The following is a 21958-nucleotide window of genomic DNA, read 5'->3' on the forward strand; positions in this document are numbered from 1 at the left end:
ATAGAGAAGGAGAGACAAAGAGATACCTGCAGCCCTGCTTCACTACTTGTGAAGCTTTCCCCCTGCAGGGGGGGACCAGGGGCTTGAACCGGGGTCCTTGCTCACTATAATGTAAGCAGCACTTAACCAAGTGTGCCACCACCTGGCCCCGACAGCTAATGCATCATTGAAAACTTTTTGGAGTTGGGATACATTTTTAGCTTTAAAAAAAAGAAACTGGGGCCCAGTGGTGACACACCTCATTGAGTGCACATGTTACAGTGCACAAGGACCCTGGCCCCCACCTGCAGGGGAAAAGCTTCACAAGTGGAGTGATGAAGCAGGGCTGCAGGTGCCTCTCTCCCTATCACCCCCACCCCTCTTGATTTCTGGCTATCTCTATCCAATAAATAAATATAAAAACAAATTAAAATATAAATATAAAAATTTAAAAAAAAAACTCTTTTTCTTTTTAACCAGAGCACTATTTAGCTCTGTCTTATGGTGGTGCGGGGGATTGAACCTGGGACTTTGGAGTCTCAGGCCTGAGTCTCTTTGAATAACCATTATGCTATCTACCCTTATCCAAGAAACTGTTTCTACCTACTTTCTTGGTAGAACATGAATTCAATGCCAACTCCAGAGTCACAGGACAGAGGCAGAGGCAGTAAAAGGCTTCCCTGCCATAGGATTTCTGGGGCACTTCTGTCTTAACCTCTGCCAGTGTCCCCGGGAAAGACAGGACTGTCTCTCCGTGTGGCAGGGTTGCAGTGAGCTTATCTCAGGGCTCCTCTGAGGAGCAGGCGTTCCCATCTCCGAGCTCTGGGGCCAGCTGCAGGGTAGGAAGCTAGAATCAAGTAAACTGTCTAAACCCGGCTCACTGCAGGGGGGCAAATGCCTTTCTCCTTGACGCTGAAGTCCAGGACTCTAGGTGTGTGGCCTCACAGCGCTGACACAAAGGTAGACAAACGCCACACAACACCTGAATGCCTCTGAATTTTCACTTGTTTGTTTTATTAGTTTATTTATTAACATGAGGAAGAGAGAAAGAACATCAATCACTTTGGCACATGAGATGCCTGGACAGAACTCCGGAGCTCATGTGTTTGGGGCTCGTTCTCTAGCCTCTCACCTCCTCTGCTAAGCTGTGTTTCTAATATTTATTTAACTTATTACATATGAGAGCAAGAGACAGAGAGGAAGGGAGAGAGATAGAAGGAGAGAAAGAGAGGGAGAGAGAGAGAGGGAGAGAAAGGGAGAGAGAGAAAGGGAGGGAGAGAGACAGACAGAGACAGAGACAGAGAGAAACTCAGAGCCCCATTCTGGCTCATGCTCTGAACTGAGGACCTGGGGGCCATGTGGAAGCACACCCACTTGAGTGCTCATGTCACCATGGATGAGGACCCAGGTTCGAACCCTGGCTCTCCACCTGCAGGGGGGTGCAGTTCAGCAAGTGTCCATCTTTTTTCTCTCCTTGTCGGCTTCCCTGTCCCCTCTCATTTTCTCTCTGTCTTATTTAATACAAATAGAAACACACACACACACACACAAAAAAAAACTGAGAGTGTCCTGTCACCTTCCGTTATTGCCCAGCCATGAACTATTCATTTTCACTTTACTCGTATAAAAAAGTGTGTAGGGGGGGAAAAAGTGTGTTTCTTTGGGGGTTAGGGAGGTAGTGGTTTAAAGCTTAGTTTTTGACATATAAGAAACTGTTCATTTTTTAATATTTATTTATTTATTCCCTTTTGTTGCCCTTGTTGTTTTATTGTTATAGTTATTATTGTTGTTGCTATTGATGTCGTTGTTGGCTAGGACAGAGAGACATGGAGAGAGGAGGGGAAGACAGAGGGGGAGAGAAAGACAGACACCTGCAGACCTGCTTCACCGCCTGGGAAGCGACTCCCCTGCAGGTGGGGAGCCGGGGGCTCGAACCGGGATCCTCACGCCGGTCCTTGTGCTTTGTGCCACCTGCGCTTAACCTGCCGCGCCACCACCCGACTCCCCCTTTTTTTTTCTTTATAGAGGAGAACTAATGGTTTACGGTCGACCGTAAAATGTCACATGTGTAATGTTTCCCAGCTTTCCTTCCTTTATTTATTTATTTTTATTTATTGGGGGGTTAATGGTTTACAGTCAACAGAAAATACAATAGCTTGTGCATGCGTGACATTTCTCAGTTGTCCACATATAGCACAACCCCCACTAGGCCCTCTGTCATCCTGCCCCAGGACCTGAACACTCTCGCCCAGAGTCTTTAGCTTGGGCATGATACACCAGAAATTGTTCGTTTTCGAATGGCTTGTTTTGTGCTCAGGATAGAGACACTCATGGGCTGGGGGACTAGCTCACCGGGTAGAGTGCCTGCCCTCCACCTGGCTGCATGCCCCGTGGCACCCAGGCAAGGCTGGTGCTGTGCTCTGAATGAAAAAGTGACCCGGAGACCCCAGCTCCTCAAAATAGGTGATAAACAAAGACGCTTGTGAGTTTGTTCATTTTACTTGAGTCTCTTTCTCTGTATGTGTGTCATTAGAAGCGTTACTGCTTACCTACACCTCTGTCTGGTGTTGATTTGATTGCTCCACTAGTCTGAGAAGGAGAAAAACTCCTCTCTGCCCTGTGATGCCGTTTTTGTTTTTAACTTATGTATGGAGGCCTCCTCCTCTTCCTCCTCCTTCTTTTTTTGCCTCCAGGGTTACTGCTGGGGCTCAGAGCCTGCACCATGAATCCACTGCTCCTGGAGGTTATTTTTTCCCTTTTGTTGCCCTTGTTGTTTATCATTATTATTATTGCTGTCATTGTTGTTGGGTAGGGCTGAGAGAAATCGAGAGAGGAGGGGAAGACAGAGAGGAGAGAAAGATAGACACCTGCAGACCTGTTTCCCTGCTTGTGAAGGGACCCCCTGCAGGTGGGGAGCCGGGGGCTCCTAAGGTCCTTGCGTTTGGGGCCACGTGCATGCGCTTAACCTTCTGCGCTACTACCGGGCCCCTGTGATGCGGTTTTGTGAATGGACAATACACTGGTATGAAAAAGTCTGGAGTGTGTGCCATCATTTTACACATAGTGACTTCCTGTGACCTCTGTGTCCTCTGGGTTTAGCAGATCAAAAGCTGATTGGTTCTTGGCTTTTTGCAGGGTGAAGTCTTGCTCAGTTGCGGAGCACACTCCGGAGTGCCCAGGACCGGTTTCATCCTTGAGATCGGCTGAAGAGAGCATGTTAATCCACGTCTGAACGTCTGAATGCAGCCTGGGTTTGCGACTCCAGCCTCCTTCCCTGCATCCGTCCATTTCAAAACCACCAAGAACTGTGAAGAATACCAGGGTGTCTGCAAATACAAGATCCACTCAGGCCTTGTGAAGCCTAAGGGTTCTCCCTAAAGGGAACCCCTAGGGGCCTGCCTGGCCACCCCTCTGTCTGGTCTGCCGCGGCCTACTCAGCGGGGAGTCAGGAAGTGACTGCGCCCTGCCCCTCTGGTAGCATCCGCACCCCACTGAAGCGGCTCTTGATGCAGATGGCCGTTTTTTACCTTATCAGGATGAGAGAGGGAATGGGGAGCCAACACTTCAGGTGTTGGCCATCACAGTCTTCCCCGCTGTGCATCTGGACTGGAAAGAGAAAGCGCTTGGTGCAAAGGAATTCAAGTCACGGGCACGGGCACGGGCATGGCTGAAGGTCTGCGCCAGGCCTTCCCCACCCTCACCTGGTCTCTAGTAAGTGCATCCAGAATCCCTGGCTTCTCATGGTGAAGTCTCTGGAACCAGTTGCCTAGGACTGAGCATTTGCCTGGAGACTTTTCCTCCGTGGGTGGGGATTCCGGGGTGGGGACGGCCTTTGCTGCATCTCATGATTCAAAATGGGCGAAGGCTGTTTTCTTGTGTGGCTCCCCACCCACCCCACCTTCCAGAAAGCAGAGCGGAGATTCAACATTTCTCTTGGCTGTTAGCGAGCATAAATCAAACCACCATCCACTGTAAGGAAGCAAAGATGTTTATTGACGAATTGCAATCCGGGCCGAGATGGTGACTGGTGTTAGTCTACCAAGCTCGGCCCCGAACAGGGCTCAAACCATACAATTTATAGGAATTCAGACTACACTCAGGGAGGGGGAGCACATCACCTTATCAACCTACATCCAATAACAGGCTATAGCAAACACAAGATCCAATCATTTCAAACTTAGCAAAAGCATGATCCATTCAAAGCAAAGCGCGGGCTAGTTTCAAATATAGTAAGATCACACAACCAATAGAATTCAACCAGGCAGGGTCGCCACATCCTCCTGCCATCTGCTATGACCACCCATCCGGTGGGCAGCATACCACAAAGTCTGTTCAAAGGTCCTGATAAGGCTTGTCCTCAGGCAGGGTCCTTCGAACAATGGGTGGCCTTAACTGATTAGGTCCTGCTTATTCAAGGGGGAAGGGGCAAGGAATTTTACACCTCATACTACAAGCAACTCATACTAAAAGCACTTAACAAACAACTGCATAAAAAGGGAATTTCAAGGCTACTGCCTTTTACATTGGCCAGAGATGGGGTCTGACTAAGTAAGACGTACAGGCAGACACCAGGGGTGGGAATTGGAGGTTTCCGGACTTTCTGGTCTGGGGCAGGAGGCTGAGGGTGTTAGGATCGGTGTGAAAACAGAACAGCAGCGACTGACGGTCGGTCCAGCGCTGGTGAGGCAGGATACATGTGAGCATTTCTGGAAGTCGGGGGAGGGAGGCTGCAGTTGGGGGGCTTCCCAGAGACGGTCACCACGGGGTTGTCAGGAAAGTAACTCAGCTTCTTTCCACAAGGACCTGCTGGTTTTTCTGTTTTTTTTTTTTTTTAAATTTTTTATTATTAATTTTTTAATTTTTGAGTGAGATGCAGAGAGAGACACACACAGAGAGAAACACCAGAGCACTGCTCAGCTTTGGCTTATGGTGATGTGGGGGATTGAACCTGGGATTTAGGAGCCTCAGGCATGAGAGTCTGTTTGCAGAACCATTATGCCGTCTCCCCCGCCCCGACCTGCTGGGTTTTAGAAAAAGAAACAGGAGTATCCAGCAGACACAGGAAGCGGTGCAAGAAGCAGACCCTGCTTTTATGCACAAGATTAGCATAACTCAGGCCCCGGTGGGTCGCTGCCTGGTAAAGGCTCAGGAGGCCTTGAGGAGTGGTGGGGGAAGGAGGGAGAGAAGCCTCCTGCAAACTTCTGGGGAAACAATTTGGAGATACCCCCACTTTAACCAAGCATTCCGGGGCTGGAGGATTCCGGAACACTCTCAAGCAATCACTGAGATAGGCCTCTAGGGGGTTTGCCTCAAAATGCAGAAACATGGCAAGTGAAGTGATAAAAACAATTGATGATAATTTTTTTTTTTTTTTGCCTCCAGGGTTATTGCTGGGGCTTGGTGCCTGCACCACGAATCCACTGCTCCTGGAGACCATTTTTTTCCCCCTTTTGTTTTCTTTAAACCATTGTTGTGGTTATTATTATTGTTGCTGTCATTGCATAGGACAGAGAGAAATTGAGGAGGGGAAGACAGAGGGGGAGAGACAGACAGACACCTGCAGACCTGCTTCACCGCCTGTGAAGCGACTCCCCTGCAGGTGGGGAGCCGGGGGTTTGAACTGGGATCCTTACGCGGGTCCTTGCGCTTCGCGCCACGTGCGCTTAACCTGTTGTGCTGCCTACCGCCCGACTCCTTATGATAATTTTAAATAAAGATTCAGAGGAGGGCTAGGTGTGGGCATACCCCGCAGAGTGCATGTCATAATGCACAAGGACGCTGGTTCAAGTCCCAGGTCCCCACCTGCAAGGGGAAAGCTTCACAGGTGGTGAAGGAATGCTGCAGGTCTGCCTGCCCATCCATCCATCCATCCATCCATCCATCCATCCATCCATCCATCCATCCACCCATCCACCCATCCACACATCCATCCATCTCCCCTCACCCCTTTCCCTCTTGATTTTCCTGTCTCCATCTAATACATACAAAAAAATTCACAGGATGTCAGTCTCATTCCATCCCCACACCCCACACGCACACCCCATCGCGCCCTCACCTAAACCATCTCTCTGACACAGCTATTTCCAGGGAAAGCGCGCCAAGAACTGCTCTGAGCACATCTTCCTCGCTGAGACCGCAGAGTTTCCAGCAAGGGCGTATTTGTCTAAACCCCACACAGATGTCTGGCAAATAAAGAGCCGGTTTCCAGCTGTTTGTCAAGTTCTCCAGTGAGGATAGGAAGCCATTAACTTGTTAATGAACGGGCCAGGGGCATCTCTTTAAAGTACGGATCAGATTTTATCCGAATCTGAGCTCTGTGGGGTTGAGGCCACGCCATAGCTCTTTCCCAGGGACGCTGACGGAGGCTGAGATTAAAGTACCTCCAGGAGTCCTAGGACGGAGGCCCAGCACCCCAGCAGAGGTTCTCAAATTGCATTTTTCCTGGAAGGGGGTTTGAACGGCGCAGGAGGCAGAAAGGGACTGACCCCTGGCATAGAGAAAGGGGGAGAAAGTCGGAGCTCCAGGACCCCTTCTGTCTCAGTGGCCAGCCCGCCAGGCCAGGAAACCCGGAGCCTCAGCCACACAAGCCTGGGGCTCTCTGCCTGGTGAATTCAGATGCGAGTTCTGACTGGCTGAATAGGGTGATTTCTGTGACAAGCTTTGCCTTTCCTTCTCAAGAAGCTCATTAAGTCCTAGACAACAGCAGGCTCCCTGAAGGGTTGTTCTGGTGGTGAGATAAGAGGCTGCCCACTGGGGTCGTCCCAGTCTAGACCCCATGGCTCGGGCCGGTGTAGTCCAGCGGAAACACCTCGCCAGCCCGTGTGAGTTCAGATTTTCTGATAGGGCTGGGACGATAGCCCAGTGACTGTGTACCAACATTTCAGGCCTGAGGCCCTGAGGTTCCAGGCTCAATTCCCAGTATCACTATAAGTTTAGAGCTGAGCAGTGGTCTGGTGTCTCTCATTAAAACAAGTACATTTGGGATGGGTTGTGAAGCTGGCTGAACACATTATAGGGACCTGGCTTCCCACCTGTAGGGGGAGGAGTCCGAGTGGTAAAGCAAGGCTTCAGGTGTCTTTCCTGTTTCTCTCAATTTCTCTTTGTCTCTATCCAATAAATAATAAATTAATTGATTAATTAAAAAAATAAGTCAATTAATGCTTGGAAAAAAAGAATTTTTTTTTTTTTGCTGATCACAGAGACAAAATACAAAGAACCAGAGGAAATTGATTCACAATATTTTAATTTTATTTTTAATTAATTTTCCTCTCTTTTTTAAAAGACATTTCCTAAATTTGTGGTTAATAGTGGCTTACAAGATTTTACCATTCCCATGATATATTTTCCTTATCTTAATATACTTCCAGTATCATCATTTAGTTATGCAGCCAATACAAATTAATAAGAGACTAGGAGGCCAGCTTAGTGGTTATGCAAACAACTCTTTCTTTGGCCTCTAGGGTTATCACTGGAGTTCGGTGCCTGCACTGCTCCTGGTGGTCGTTTTTTTTTCTATTTTTACTGGACGGGACAGAGAGAAATTGAGAGAGGAGGTGGGGCGTTCCCCCTGCAGGTGGGGGAGGGGGCAGGCCAATCCTTGAGTTTGGTACCGTGTGCATTTAACCGAGTGCTCCACTGCCTGGCCCCTCTGCAAACAACTTTCTTCCTTTCTTTTTCTTTTTCTTTTTCTTCCTTTTTAAAAAATACTTTTTATTATTATTTATTTTCCCTTTTGTTGCCCTTTTTAAAAAATTTTAAAAAATATTTATTTTCTCTTTTGTTGCCCTTGTTGTTTTACTGTTGTAGTTATTATTGTTGTTGCTATTGACATCATTGTTGGCTAGGACAGAGGGAAATGGAGAGAGGAGGGGAAGACAGAGGGGGAGAGAAAGACAGACACCTGCAGACCTGCTTCACCGCCTGTGAAGCGACTCCCCTGCAGGTGGGGAGCCGGGACTCGGACCGGGATCCTTACTCCGGTCCTTGTGCTTTACACCACTGCACTACCACCTGACTCCTCCCCCTTTTAAAAAAATTGTTGTAGTTATTATTGTTGTTGTTGATGTCGTCATTGTTGGATAGGACAGAGAGAAATGGAGAGAGGAGGGGAAGACAGAGAGGGGGAGAGAAAGACAGACACCTGCAGACCTGCTTCACCGCCTGTGAAGCGACTCCCCTGCAGGTGGGGAGTGGGGGGTGGAGGGGGGCTTGAGCCGGAATTCTTACTCTGGTCCTTGCACTTGGGCCACGTGCGCTTAAGGTGCTGTGCTGCTGTCCAACCCTGGCAAACAACTTTCAAATCTGAGGCTCCAGGGTCCCAGCTTCTAGCCACAGCACCACCAGAAGCCAGAGCTGAGCAGTGCTCTGGTAAGTTAGATAAATAAATCTAAAAGAGGGGCCAGGCAGTGGCACACCTGGTTAAGTGCACACATTACAGTGAGCAGTGACCCAGGTTAGAGCCCCCGGTCCCCACCTGCAGAGGGAAAGCTTTGTGAGTGGTAAAGCAGGGCTGCAGGTGTCTCTCTGTCTCTCTCCCTCTCTATCCCCCCCTCCCCTCTCTCCTTTTCTTTGCCTCTATCCAGTAATAAATAGATAAAAAAATAAAATAAATCTAAAAGAAAAAAGTTAATAGACTCTGAAAGTCAGTGCTGGCCTGGCAGCCTGGCTTGTGGTGTGCGAGCCGCTTAGCCAGTCAGTGTGAAGTGGTGAGTCAGTGGCTCTCACCACTTATTCCCACCTGCCCCACCCCCCAGTAGGAGGCATTTAGTAATGGAATGAAACAGAATAAAATTAGTTTTTTTTTATTCTTCTGTAATTATGTCATGAGATAATGTAGTGAACATATAACTGTAGTGTGCCTGCATAGTGTGATAAGACAGAAACATACCTATAGGTAGAATAAGAAATACTGGGAGTTGGGCAGTAGCGCAGCAGGTTAAGTGCCCATGGCGCAAAGCGCAAGGAGCGGCATAAAGGTCCCGGTTCGAGCCCCCAGCTCCCCATCTGCAGAGGAGTCGCTTCACAGGTGGTGAAGCAGGTCTGCAGGTGTCTGTCTTTCTCTCCCCCTCTCTGCCTTCCCCTCTTCTGTCCATTTCTTTTTGTCCTTTCTAACAACGACGGCGGCATCAATAACAACAATGACATCAATAACAACAATAACTAAAACAAAACAACAAGGGCAACAAAAGGGAATAAATAAATAAAATAATATAAAAAAATAAGAATAAGAAATACTAGGCTGTTAACCTGAACCCAATGGTGATGTATCCTTAAAACCAGAGGCAAGTTAGTATGTATAGAGGCTCAGAAACCAGCTACTGACCGCGATGCTGCCGGTGGTGCTAGAGACTGAAGCACACGCGGCCAAGCTAAGTAGCTGCTTCCCCAGCTTCCAGAGACCCTCGTTCATCTGGTCGCGCCAGCGGATGAAGGACCGCCAGCTGGACAACACGGCGGCTGGTGACCACGTCGTGAGCCTTACCTGGGAACGGCTACTGAGTAAGGAGAGGGATCGGGGTGACTGTGTGTTGTGTGAATTGTGTGACCCTGCTCTGGCATCTAAACAAGCAAAGAATTATTGCTTAACCCCGACACGCTCTCCAGAGTGAGTCCTTACTCTCATACCTTGCTTGCGACAGACAGACAGGGGTTCCAGGATGGGGGGACGGGGAGCAGAGATTTGCTGGGAAGAAAGTTTCACGTGGCCTGTGACTCATGTCCCCCACAGGCCTCGATGCAGTGTGACCCCAGCGAGGAATCTGGTCCCTGGGGGATGTGGGGTGTGCTTGTGTGTGTGTGAACCCCTTGGATGTGAGGCTAATAGGTATGTGTCCCTTTAGAGAAGCCAAGGATGTGGCCTGTGGGCTCCATTTCAGGAGAGGCTCCAGCTGGGGCTGTTGCCCGCTGCCCAGGGTCCCTGGGATGAGAGGACCCAGTTGTACGTCCTGCCCCTTGGGAGATCAGGAGCCAGAAGATCTTTCTGGAAATAGCTCAGAGATGCAGCCGCCTGTCCAGCTGGAGTTTAATGCTGTGAGTGGTCCTCACATGAGCACAGCGGCATTTGCATTTTATTTTTTTTTAAATTTTTATTTTAAATTTTTTTGAAATTTTATTTATTTACTTTCCCTTTTGTTGCCCTTGTTGTCATTGTAGTTATTATTGTTGTTGGTATTGTTGTTGTTGGTCATTGTTGTTAGATAGGACAGAGAGAAATAGAGAGAGGAGAGGAAGACAGAGAGGGGGAGAGAAAGACAGACACCTGCAGACCTGCTTCACTGTCTGTGAAGTGACTCCCATGCAGGTGGGGAGCTGGGGACTCGAACTAGGATCCTTATGTCGGTCCTTGTGCTTTGCGCCACGTGCACTTAACCTGCTGTGCTACTGCCCGACTCCCGCCATTTGCATTTTAAACTTCTTGCAGGTTCAGGCTCCTGCCTGTGAGCCGGAGCAGCGGGGGAGCTTATTAAAACCACCATGGCTGTCTTTGCTGCTCCCTCATGCTCCCCCAAGCCGAGCAGTGGGGACCAGCCTGGGAACAAGCATAGCAGACTGCTGACTCCACCCTTGTCCCTGAAGCAGCTGCCCACGTCACCTGTGCCCCAGCCTCTGCATCCTGCCAAGATCTTGTGTGGAAGTTTGCTAGGTAAAGTGGAGGGCGTCCGGTTTACTTACATTTCATTTATTTGTTTATTTATTTATTTGCAATTTTTTTTTTTTCCAAAGCACTGCTCAGCTCTGGCTTATGGCGGTACAGGAGACTGAACCTGGGACTTTGGAGCCTCAAGCATGAGAGTTTCTTTGCATAACCGTTATGCTATCTACCCCACCCATTTATTAAAATATTTTATTTTATTTATTTTAAAATATTTATTTATTTATTCCCTTTTGTTGCCCTTATTGTTTTGTTGTTGTAGTTATTGTTGATGTTGTTGTTGTTGTTGGATAGGACAGAGAGAAATGGAGAGAGGAGGGGAAGACAGAGAGGGGGAGAGAAAGACAGACACCTACAGACCTGCTTCACTGCCTGTGAAGTGACTCCCCTGCAGGTGGGGACTGAGGGCTTGAACCCGGGTCCTTATTCATGGAAATGTGATCACTCAGCACTATTGCCTGACCCCCTACTTACATTTGAGATAAGCAACAAATCTTCCTTCTCCTTTATTCTCGAGTGTAGGTATGTTCAATTTTGCACCATTTCAAACATACACAAATTATTTGTTGACTATCTGAAATTCAAATCTGATTGAATGATCTGTGATTTCTTTTTCCATGCAATGTCAGGGTATGAACTCAGGGCATTAGCATGCATGGAGTTGCAGACTAGCTTCTGGGTCCAATTTATTATTATTATTTATTTTTTAACTTTTAAAAATATTTATTTATTTATTCCCTTTTTTGTTGCCCTTGTTGTTTTGTTGTTGTAGTTACTATTGATGTCATTGTTGTTGGACAGGACAGAGAGAAATGGAGAGAGGAGGGGAAGACAGAGAGAGAGGGGAGAGAAAGACAGACACCTGCAGACCTGCTTCACCGCCTGTGAAGCGACTCCCCTGCAGGTGGGGAGCCGGGGGCTCGAACCGGGATCCTTAAGCTGGTCTTTACTCTTTGTGCCACCTGCGCTTAACCCGCTGTTCTACCGCCTGACTCATTATTATTATTATTATTATTATTATTATTAAGGACTGGCAAGATAGTTCGGCCGGGCAAATAGTAGCTTTGTCACGTGAGTGCCCCAGGCGTGAGCCCGACACCTGTCTCACTGAGGAGAGCTTTGGTGACGCGGTGACTTTCCCGGTCTCTGTTTCTTTCTGTCTGAGAAATATTTGACCTGAAGCAGTGAAAATTCTGCGATGACAAAAGGGGGGCGGGGAAGAAGGAGAAGAAGAAAATGAAGAGACAGGAGGAAAAAGGGAGGTTGGGCAGAGGAACAAGGGGAGCAGAGCAGAGAGAAGAGGGAAGACGCTATGCCCAGCCCACTGCGGAGCTTCTCCGGTGCCGTCCACGGGCCGGGACTCGGCCAGCTGCACAGGGTAGGGCGTGTGCCCTGCCTGGTAGGTAGTCTATTTCCTGATTAGTATTATTGTTGTTGTTGTTATTGCTGCCAGGGTACTGCTCATCTCTGGCTCTTGGTGGTGTGGAGGAAGCCTGCGAGCCACAGCTGGGCTCTCTCCCTGCCTCCCTGTGTGTCTTTCCTGATTTGAGGAGTAAGAGACCAGAGAGTGCCTGACACACCCACCACAGCAAATACTGCGCTGGGGAGACAGCAGAATGGTTATGCAAAAAGATTTTCCTCCACGTAGCTCTGATGTCTCAGGTTCAATCCCCAGCACCACCGTAAACCAGAGCTGAGCAGTGCTCTGGTCTGTCATCTTTCTATCTTTCTTTCTGTACCTCTCATTAAAATAAATTAAAAGATAAAAGGAGGGAGGCGGGCGGTAGCGCAGCGGCTTAAGTGCACGTGGCGCAAAACGCAAGGACTGGCCTAAGGATCATGGTTCGAGCCCCCGGCTCCCCACCTGCAGGGGAGTCGCTTCACAGGTGGTGAAGCAGGTCTGCAGGTGTCTGTCTTTCTCTCCCCTTCTCTGTCTTCCCCTCCTCTCTCCATTTCTCTTTGTCCTATCCAAAAGCATCAATAACTGTTGGTATGCTTCTAATTCTGCTTTTAAAAACCCCTTCTGTTTCATTTGGTTTAATCCCCCCTGCATTCTATTTACATAACCACTTCATTCTATTTACATAACCGCTGTTAACAAGCACCACCCTCCTCCAGGGCATTGGTGGTTCAGTGGTAGAATTCTTGCCTGCTCCTTGTCACACCCTGATTTTCACCAGTCACTTTTCTCTCCACCCTCTCTGCGTCGCATCCTGTTCCCACCCTACTGGGCTAGTATATTTATAAGGACAAGATTGTTTGTAGTTTATTGGTTTATCTTAGCTTGGTATAGATTGCACTGTGTCCTGCATGAATAAAGAGATACTGCCTACAGCTCAACCATGAGTCCCTGGTCGTCTGTTACCCGCCCGTGAAGCCAGCCCGTCGAAAACAACAAATAACAACAATAATAACTATAACAACTATAAAAACAACAAGGGCAGCAAAAGGGAAAAGAAATAAATATATAAAAAAAGATAAAAGGAAAAGAGAAAATGAATAAGAAGAAAACTGAGACACTTGACAGCTGTTACTAACACTGAACGCAGGGTCACATGCCCTTGGCCACCAGGCTCTCCTGCCCTGTGGGTCCCAGGCCGGGGGCGCCAAGAACAGAGAGCTCCCCACCCCTTTTAGACCCCTTTTATCCGACCCAGAGTGGCCGGCTCATGGCAGATGCAGGCACCCCGGAGGAAGCCCTCAGGCTGGCGGCTGGCCAGAGGCTGGTGCCAGGCGCAGCTCTATGGGGCTGTGTTGTCTCGGCCGGTCTGAGTCACGCAGAATAGACAGGTGGTTCAGCAGCACGCCCTACAGCTCATGTAGTCAGCTACAAATATAGCCTGTTATCACACCAGCAGGGCAGGGAGGTGCGGTGTCAACAGGCTGGGCAGCGGGCAGGGGAGCGCGGCCTCGGGTAGGTGGCCCCCCAAGGGGTGTGGGGTGCGGGAGGGGGTGCAGGGGTATGTGTGTGAGGGAGCAGGGGTGGGGTGCCTCTGGGAGGGTGAAGTGGCCCAGCCCTAGCTGTCTGTCTTTTCTGATTGAGCCGCCAGGACAACCGTGGTAAACATCTAGGAATTTGGGGGTACGGATTACAGGATTCCCCTTCGTCTCAGGGCAGGAGCCAGGAGAGACGGGGCTGCAGGGTCCCCACAAGTCCTGCTTCTGGTCTGTGCCCAGGCTGAGTTCAGAGCGTCTGTGACGACATGCTGTCTGTCCGGGGGAGATAAGTGATTTCTGTTTGTGCCTCTTCATTGCCCTGTAAGGCATGTTGGAGCTGGGGGCTGACGGTGGGGGCTTCTCCTCTCCCAGACTGTCCCCCGGGGGTGAGGTGAGGCTGGGAAAGTGGCCAGAGAGCTAGGCCTTCGTAAACTGCTCAGCTGTGCATTCTGCCACACCTCAGGGAGCCGGGGTGCGTCCCCCCAGAATCTCTGCTTGTGGGGTCTCTGTAGAGAGAGATTTGAGAATCTCTCATCTGCTGTTTCTTGTCTTCTAATTAGTGATGATTCACTTGATGGATGAATTCTTTCTTTTTTAATTAATTAATTAATTTTTTTGCCTCCAGGGTTATCACTGGTGCCAGCACTGCTAATCCAGTGCCATTTTTTCCCATTTTGTTGCCCTTGTTGTGGTTATTTCTGTTGTTATAGCTGTTGTTGTTGGATAGGACAGAGAGAAATGGAGAGAGGAGGGGAAAACAGAGAGGGGGAGAGAAAGACAGACACCTGCAGCCCTGCTTCACCACTTGTGAAGCTTCCCCCTGCAGGTGGGAACAAGGGCTTGAACCCGGGTCCTCCTGCACTGTGACATGTGCGCTCAGCCAGGTGTGCTAATGCCTGGCCCTTCACAATTCTTCTGTCTCTCTTTTTCTGATGTTCACTTAAAAATCTATTTTTTGATTTATTGATTGAGAGAAATTGAGAGGGAAGGGGAGAGAGGGAGACACCTGCAGCCCTGCTTCAGCATTCATGAAGCTTCCCTCCTGCAGGTGGGGACCAGGGGTTTGAACCCCGGTCCTTGCATGTTGTAATGTGTGCGCTCTACCAGGTGTGGCACCACCAGCCAGTCCCTGACTGTTTTCTTCCTTAAGTAATTCACACCTTGGGGCCTTGTCTGGTACCAGGCACTGTCTCAAGCGGTGGGTACAGGTGCTCACGTGGCATCCTCTCCCCTGTCCCGTGTGCTCTGTGATGTGGCCCGGAGTGTGGGGAGGCTCAGAGAGGGTGAGCAGCGACCTCAGACACACACCCGTGGGTGGCGGTCGCAGGACTCCAGCCTCGGCAGGCCACCTCACAGACGCTCTTAGTCCCTGTTCCCACCACCAGCACCCTGGGTGGATTTTCTAGCTAAATAAATGACCCAAGAAGTGGTCCGGGAGGTGGCGCAGGGGAGAGAGCACTAGACGCTCAAGCACGAGGTCCCGAGTTCACTCCCTGGCAGCACAAGTACCAGAGTCATGTCTGGTTCTCTCTCTCCCCTATCTTTCTCATGAATAAATACAACGGTACAAAAAAATTACCAAAACCCAAAAAACCCCAAAACAAAAAATGTGCTGGGATCTCCAGGATGACTGATCACATGACATGAAGTCTGATGTGCAACGTGCCCAGAATATTGCCACCTTGCCGGCCTCCTGCCTATTGTCCCCCCCACGACCCCCTCTTTTTTTTTTTTTTTTTTTGTCATCTCCAAGGTTTCAGTGCTCTGTGCTAACTTTTTTTCCAGACAGACAGACAGAGAGACGGCTAGAGACACACACACCGACACTGGAGCTTTCCCCAGTACAGTGGGAGCCAGGCTTGAACCCGGGTCCCTCACCTGACAGAGCAAGCCCCCTGCCCAAGTGAGCCACTTTGCTGGCCTTGCCTCACGTTTCTGTGTTCTGTGGTCCAGGAGTCCAGGCAGAAGCCTGCCCTGTGGGTCGAGTGGGGCTCTGAGGTCCCCTGAAGCCGTTCTCTGCGGTAGTCTGTCGTCCACTGTGCTTTCACGTCAACAGAAATCCCCACTAATGGCAGCCACTCCCTGTCAGCCAGGCCGAGAACAGCTGTCTCCTGCACACGGACACACCTGGGGGGATGGCGTGCAAGGCCTGCGCTGGGCCGCCCCAGCAAAGGGGGGTGCAGGGGGGCGGGAGGGGAGGAGGGGAGCCAGGCGTCTCTCCCTGCAGCTGGCTCAGGTGACCCCGAGGAGGAGCCCGGCTCTGTCCCTCTCTGACGTCTCTCCCTGCCCGACTGAGACAGCACCTGCCCCGTGCCCTCGGCGGCGTCTCCTCCCTGGCTCCCCCAGACTGCTGCCCTGACCCTCGGAGGTGTTAGCCCTGCACCCCTCCCCGCTCCCCACCACCTGGTCTGTCCTTCACAAGAAGGGGAGGACCAGGTGGCCAGGAAGCCCCCTCCTGCCTGGAGCTCTGGCACATGACCTGAGTGACCACGGCAGTGCCAGGGACGTCCCTTCTCCAGTCATGCCCTCTGGCTCCGGGAGCGGCTGGGCTTGTGCTGCGGTCCTGACAGAACTTGAGAGGCAGCGTGGCGAGGCTCCAGCAGTCTCTCCTGTCAGGAGACCATGGCTCTCCTCAGCTCCATCCACCAGTAGATACAGCACAAGTAAACACATAAAAAAAAAAAGATTTATTGATCACTACATCTTATTTATTGAAATTATTTTTATTAGTGATTTAATAATGATTAGCAGAATTGTAAGATAATAGGGGCACAATTCCACACAGTTTCCACCACCAGAGTTCCGTGTCCCATGCCTTCCATCAGACGCTTCTCTATTCTTTGTCCCTCTGTGAGTATGGACCCAAATTTTCTTTGGGGAGTAGAAGTGGGAGGTCTGGCTTCTGGAATTGTTTCTCTACTGGACATGGGTGTTGGCAGGTGGATCCATACTCCCAGTAAATTATTTTATTTTATTAAAATTTTTATTTATTTTCCCTTTTGTTGCCCTTGTTTTTTTAAATGTATTAAAAAAATTTATTTATTTATTTATTCCTTTTGTTGTCCTTGTTTTTTTTGTTGTAGTTATTGTTGTTGATGTCATTGTTGTACAGGACAGAGAGAAATGGAGAGAGGAGGGGAAGACAGAGAGGGAGAGAAAGACAGACACCTGCAGACCTGCTTCACCGCCTGTGAAGCGACTCCGCTGCAGGTGGGGAGCCGGGGGCTCGAACTGGGATCCTTAGGCTGGTCCTTGCGCTTTGCGCCACGTGCGCTTAACCCGCTGTGCTACCGCCCAACTCCCCCCTTGTTTTTTATCGATGTTGTAGCTATTGTTGTTGTTGTTATTGTTGTGATTGTTGTTGGATAGGACAGAGAGAAATGGAGGGGGGGGAAAGAGAGAGGGGGAGAGAAAGACAGACACCTGCAGACCTGCTTCACTGCCTGTGAAGCGACTCCCCTGCAGGGAAACAAGCCGTGGAGACTCAGGAGACGATGATGATGATGATGATGATGATGATGATGGTGGCCTGTGAGTGAGGGCAGGTCAGCCTGTCTGCACTGTGGCGGGTGTGGGCCAGGGGCAAGCAGACAGTGAGGGCACCGCCCTGGAGAAGGGGAACTGAGGTGTGGAAGTACGCCTGCTTGGTCCTCCGTGAGCAGCCCTGGAAGGAACCCGTGTCTGCCAGGTGGCTGGGCAGTATCCGGTGGGTGTGTCGAGAAAGACACAAAATATAGGAATCACCGGAAGTGGAGACTTCCTTTTGGATCTTTCTGAGGCTTCACTGCTCCAGGCTGACTTTTCCAGATAGAAACAGAGAAGTAGAGTGTGTGTGTTTGTGTTTGTGTGTGTGTGTGGGGGGGGCAGATAGCATAGTGGTTATGCAAAGAAGTTCTCGCGCCTGAGGCTCCAAAGTCCCAGGTTCAATGCCCTGCACCACCATAAGCCAGAGCTGAGCAGTGCTCTGGGGAAAAAAAATACAAGGAGAGAGAGAGAGAGAGAGAGAGAGAGAGAGAGGCAGACACTACAGTACTGAAGCTTCCTTCAATGTAGTGGGGGCTGGGCTTGAACCTGGGTCACTCACATGGCAGAGCAGGGAGATTACCTTTTTTTAAAAATTTTTTTATATTTATTTATTTTCCCTCTTGTTGCCTTTGTTGAGAGATTAACTTTTATAAACGTCTCTGTTCAATTTAATTAATTATATATATATTTTTACCATGACACTGGGGCCTCACATGGGCATGACGTTGCTGAGTGACTTTCCTGGGCTAATTTTCTTTCTCTCTCTCTTTATTAACTATTTATTATTTAGTTATTATTGTAGAGAGAATTGTAGAAATTTAGAAGGGAGGAGAGAGAGGAGGAAAGAGACAGAGAGACACCTGCAGCCCTGCCTCACCACTTGTGAAGCTTCCCCCCTGCAGGTGGGGACCGGGGGCTTGAACCCGGGTGGGTCCCTGTTCACAGTAATGCATGTGCTTAACTAGGTGTGCCTCCATTTGGCCTTCCTTCTCTCCCTCCCCCCGTCTCTCCTTTCTCTCTTTCTCTCTCTGTCTTTCTTTCCTGCCAGAGCGATTGCTGGGACATACCTACACAACTCCACGTTCCTGGTTGCTGTAACTAAAAAATAAGGGCGCGCTGTAGGGGCATGGCGGCTTGGCACAGGCTTAAGACAACTGAAGGCTCATTTCATGGCTGCTCAGCAGTACATGACGCTATATTTTAGGGGCAGCAAGACAGACTGCCATCAGCAGAGGGGAGAATAGGACAGGCCCATGATGTCATGTGTACGAGTCCCGAGAGGAGCGGCCGTGACGGGGCGAGCGTGCAGGCAAGCAGGGAGCCGGGAGGGCAGGGTCCACCTGCTTCATCGCTTCTGAAGTGTCCCGCCTGCAGGTGAGGAGTGGGCTCATGAGCCCGGGTCCTTGTGCACAGAACCGGGTCTGCCACCGCCTCCCCCCGGAAGTGTTTTTTAAATGATTTTTAAAAATATTTATTTATTCGTCTTTGTTGCCCTTGTTTTATTATTGTAGTTATTGTCGTTACTGATGTTGTTGTTGTTGTTGGATAGGACAGAGAGAAATGGAGAGAGGAGGGGAAGACAGAGAGGGGAGAGAAAGACAGACACCTGCAGACCTGCTTCACCGCCTGTGAAGCGACTCCCCTGCAGGTGGGGCTCGAACCAGGATCCTTGTGCCGGTCCTTGCGCTTTGTGCCACATGCGCTTAACGTGCTGTGCTACCACCGGTGTTGTATGCTTTACACTGGGTTCTAGTTCTCCCCCGCCAAGAGAATTGGCTGGAGCCTTCGAATTTTAACAACACACCGGACTCCGGATGTGTTCTTAATAACCCTTCTCTTGCTCTCTCTAGCCCTGTCTTTCCCTTTCCCCCCAGCCCTCTCTTCTAAAAATAAATGGCCCTTCCCTAAAGACAGCGCAAATGCTCCCCACTGGGAAACTGACACAAGCAGAGGACGGACACTCAGCCAGGGACTTGAGCTCAGGGCTAATTGAGAGGTCAGGAAGGCTCTCAACTCCTGAATACAAACACCCAAGGGTGAGGCGCAAGGGCAGCGTAATGGCTACTTGGAAGGGTTTCATGCCTGAGGCTCTGAGGTGTCAGGTTTAATCCCCAGCACCACCAAAAGCCAGCTGAGCAGGGCTTTGGTTACTCTTTCTCTAACTTCCTCGGTATCTCATTAAAATAAATAAAGTGTTTTTAAAAAGATTCAATTTCATCAGGCTGGAACCCAAGTCTTTGCGTGGGTTCTTGTGCTTAGTACTATGTGTGTTTAATGGGGAACATCATCCACCGCCCAGCCCCTTCTTCTCGTATTTTATTAATTTATTTTCATTTTTAAAAATATTTATTGCCTTTTGTTGCCCTTGTTGTACATTTTATTTATTTACCAGAGCTCTGCTCAGCTCTGGTTTATAGTGATGCTGGGGACTGGACCTCAGGCATGAGAGTCTGTTTGCATAACCATTTTGCTGTCTCCCTGGTCCCTCTCCTTGGCTCCCTCCCTCCCCCCTTCCTTCCTTCCTTCCTTCCTACCTTCCTTCCTTCCTTCCTTCCTTCCCTCCCTCCCTCCCTCCCTCCCCCCTTCCTTCCTCCCTCCCTTCCTTCCTTCCCTCCTTCCTTCCGTTCTATTGTAACCTTAGGCATCTGGAAGGACCTGGAAGATCACAGGAAGAGATGAGGCCACAGGCAGGGAGGACATCTCAGTTTGCACCCCTGGGCTCCTTCCTAAGCGGCCCAGGCCTGGTGACTTAGGCCAACTCCAGAACAGACCACCAGGTGGCGCACACGGGACACTTAGTGGCCCCTAAGAAGGCTGATGTGGTCCAGGTGTCAGGACCCACAAAAGGGAGCTGGGGACCCAGCCCCGCGGTCACCTGCTGTGTCCACTATCAGCCCGAAACCTCTCACCCCACTGACCCAAGGCACATACTCTGAAATACCACGGGATTCTATGGAGTGGGCACCCTCATTGTTTCTCTTTATGGAGACACGGGAAGGGTGCACAAGAGAGGTTGCTTGTCTTCGTCACGCTGCATAGGGACCAGCCACTGAGACACCTGTCCCTCCTTAGGCCAGCCCCCAACTCCAACCCCAATCCCCACCCCCAGGCCACAGCTCCACCCCCAAACCCCAGCTGCCCCTCTCCCTGGGCACTCCCAGACCCCAGCCTCCCAGCAACTGGCCCCAGCTCCCCCACTATGCACCAATCCCAGGCCCCCCCACCCCCGCACCTACCCCCAGGCCCAGACCCAAGCCCATGCCACCAACACCAGCAACCCAGGTCCCAGGCCCCAAGACCAGCCCCAGCTCAACGCCCAGACCCAATCCCAGCCTGCAGCCCCAGGCCCCGCCCAGCTCCAACTCCAGCCTCCAGGCCCAGAACACCAGCCCATGCCCAGCCCAAGCCCCAGACCCAGCCACATGCCCCAGACCCTCTGGGTCCACAACACCAGGCCCCAGATCCCATGCCCAAGGTCCCAGCCCCAGCCCACAGCCCCAATTCCAGCCCCCAGTTGCCAGCCCTGTCCCCAGCTCCAACCCCAGCCACCAGGTCCAGGCCCAGACTCATCCCCCAGCCCCAACCCTCAGCCAACAAGCCCAGCCCCCAAGCCCCAACCACCAGCCACCAAGCCCCAGCTCCAGCCCTCAGGCCCAAGACCAGCCTCAACCCACAGACTCAGCCCTAGCCCCCAGCCCCACACCACAGCCCCCCAGGCTACAGCCCCTAGACCCAACCACAGCCCCTAGACCCAGACTCCAGCTCCAACCCCAGCTCCCAGATCAGCCCGCAGTCTCAGTCCCCAGCTCCAACCACCAGCCGCCAGGGCAGGCCCAAAGGCCCAACACCAGACCCCAGACCCCAGCCACAACCCAAAGCCCAACCCCAACCCCAACCCCCCTGACCAGACTCAAGCTCTAAACTAGCCACCAACCCCAGCCCCAGGACCAGCCCCCAATCTCAGCCCCCAGCTCAGCCCTCAGTTCCAGTACTCAGCCCCAGCCCACAGACCCCAGCACCTGCCCCCAACACTAGATCCCAGCCTCCAGCTCCCAGCCCCACCTCCAGCTCCAAAGCCAGTCCCCAGCCCCAACCCCCAGCTCCAGCCCTGTCCCCAGGCCCCAGCCCCAGCCCCCAGGCCCCAACCCCAGTTCCCAGCCCCCAGGCCCCAGCCACCAAGCCCCAACCCCAACCCCAGCCCCCAACCCCAACCCCAGCCCCATCCCCCATCCCCCAGCCCCAGGCCCAGAACATGTGCCTGGCATCCTGTGGCTAGCTCTCAATGCAGGAAACAGCACCTTCCTGTATCCTGTGTGCTCAGAGACCTCTTCCCTGTGCTCTTACCTGGATTCTGGTGGTTCTGGGGATTGAACCTGGGACCTCAGAGTCTCAGGCAGGAGAGTCTTTTGTAGAGCCACAGTGCGGGCTCCCTGGCCCTCATGACCTGGACTCTATCTCTCCGTGGCCTGCACAGAGCTGCCTGGAGGCTCCACCGGCCTCCAGCAAGCAGCTGTCTGTGCAGCCCCCACCCAGTCCTCACTGGGCACCATCACCGGCCCACACTGCTAGGCTAGCACTTGCGGAGGGGGAGGGGTCCTGTTTATTTCTCTGGTCCTCCCAGCCCCAGACCCGCCAACCAGAGCATCTCTGTTCTCCTGAGGGTTGGACCACAAGGGCTTCAGAGAGGCCCGAACCACTCCTCCAACTTTGTACTTTCTTTAGTCTATCTCTGGGTACAAATAGGGAAACAGGAAGTACCAGCAGAGCCATAGAAAAAAATATAAATAAAAACAAGTGGAAAATTTAAAAGTGGAGTGGACCCTAATTGAGGCAAATGCTCTTTGGGTGAGGTCATCAGCTTAACGA

The 21958-nt window shown here is 51.0% G+C and overlaps 1 protein-coding gene across 1 annotated transcript in view; it reads left to right on the top strand.

The window, feature by feature from the left end:
- Nucleotides 1-13444: 13444 nt before the first annotated feature.
- Nucleotides 13445-21958, top strand: part of LRRC2 (leucine rich repeat containing 2) — a 38078-nt gene continuing 29564 nt past the window's right edge. Inside the window, exon 1 of the mRNA XM_007531428.3 lies at nucleotides 13445-13544. The gene's annotated coding sequence lies outside the window, so the exon portion shown is untranslated. The remainder of the gene's footprint in view (nucleotides 13545-21958) is intronic.

This window comes from Erinaceus europaeus, chromosome 12 (assembly GCF_950295315.1).
Source record: "Erinaceus europaeus chromosome 12, mEriEur2.1, whole genome shotgun sequence".
NCBI lineage: Eukaryota > Metazoa > Chordata > Mammalia > Eulipotyphla > Erinaceidae > Erinaceus > Erinaceus europaeus.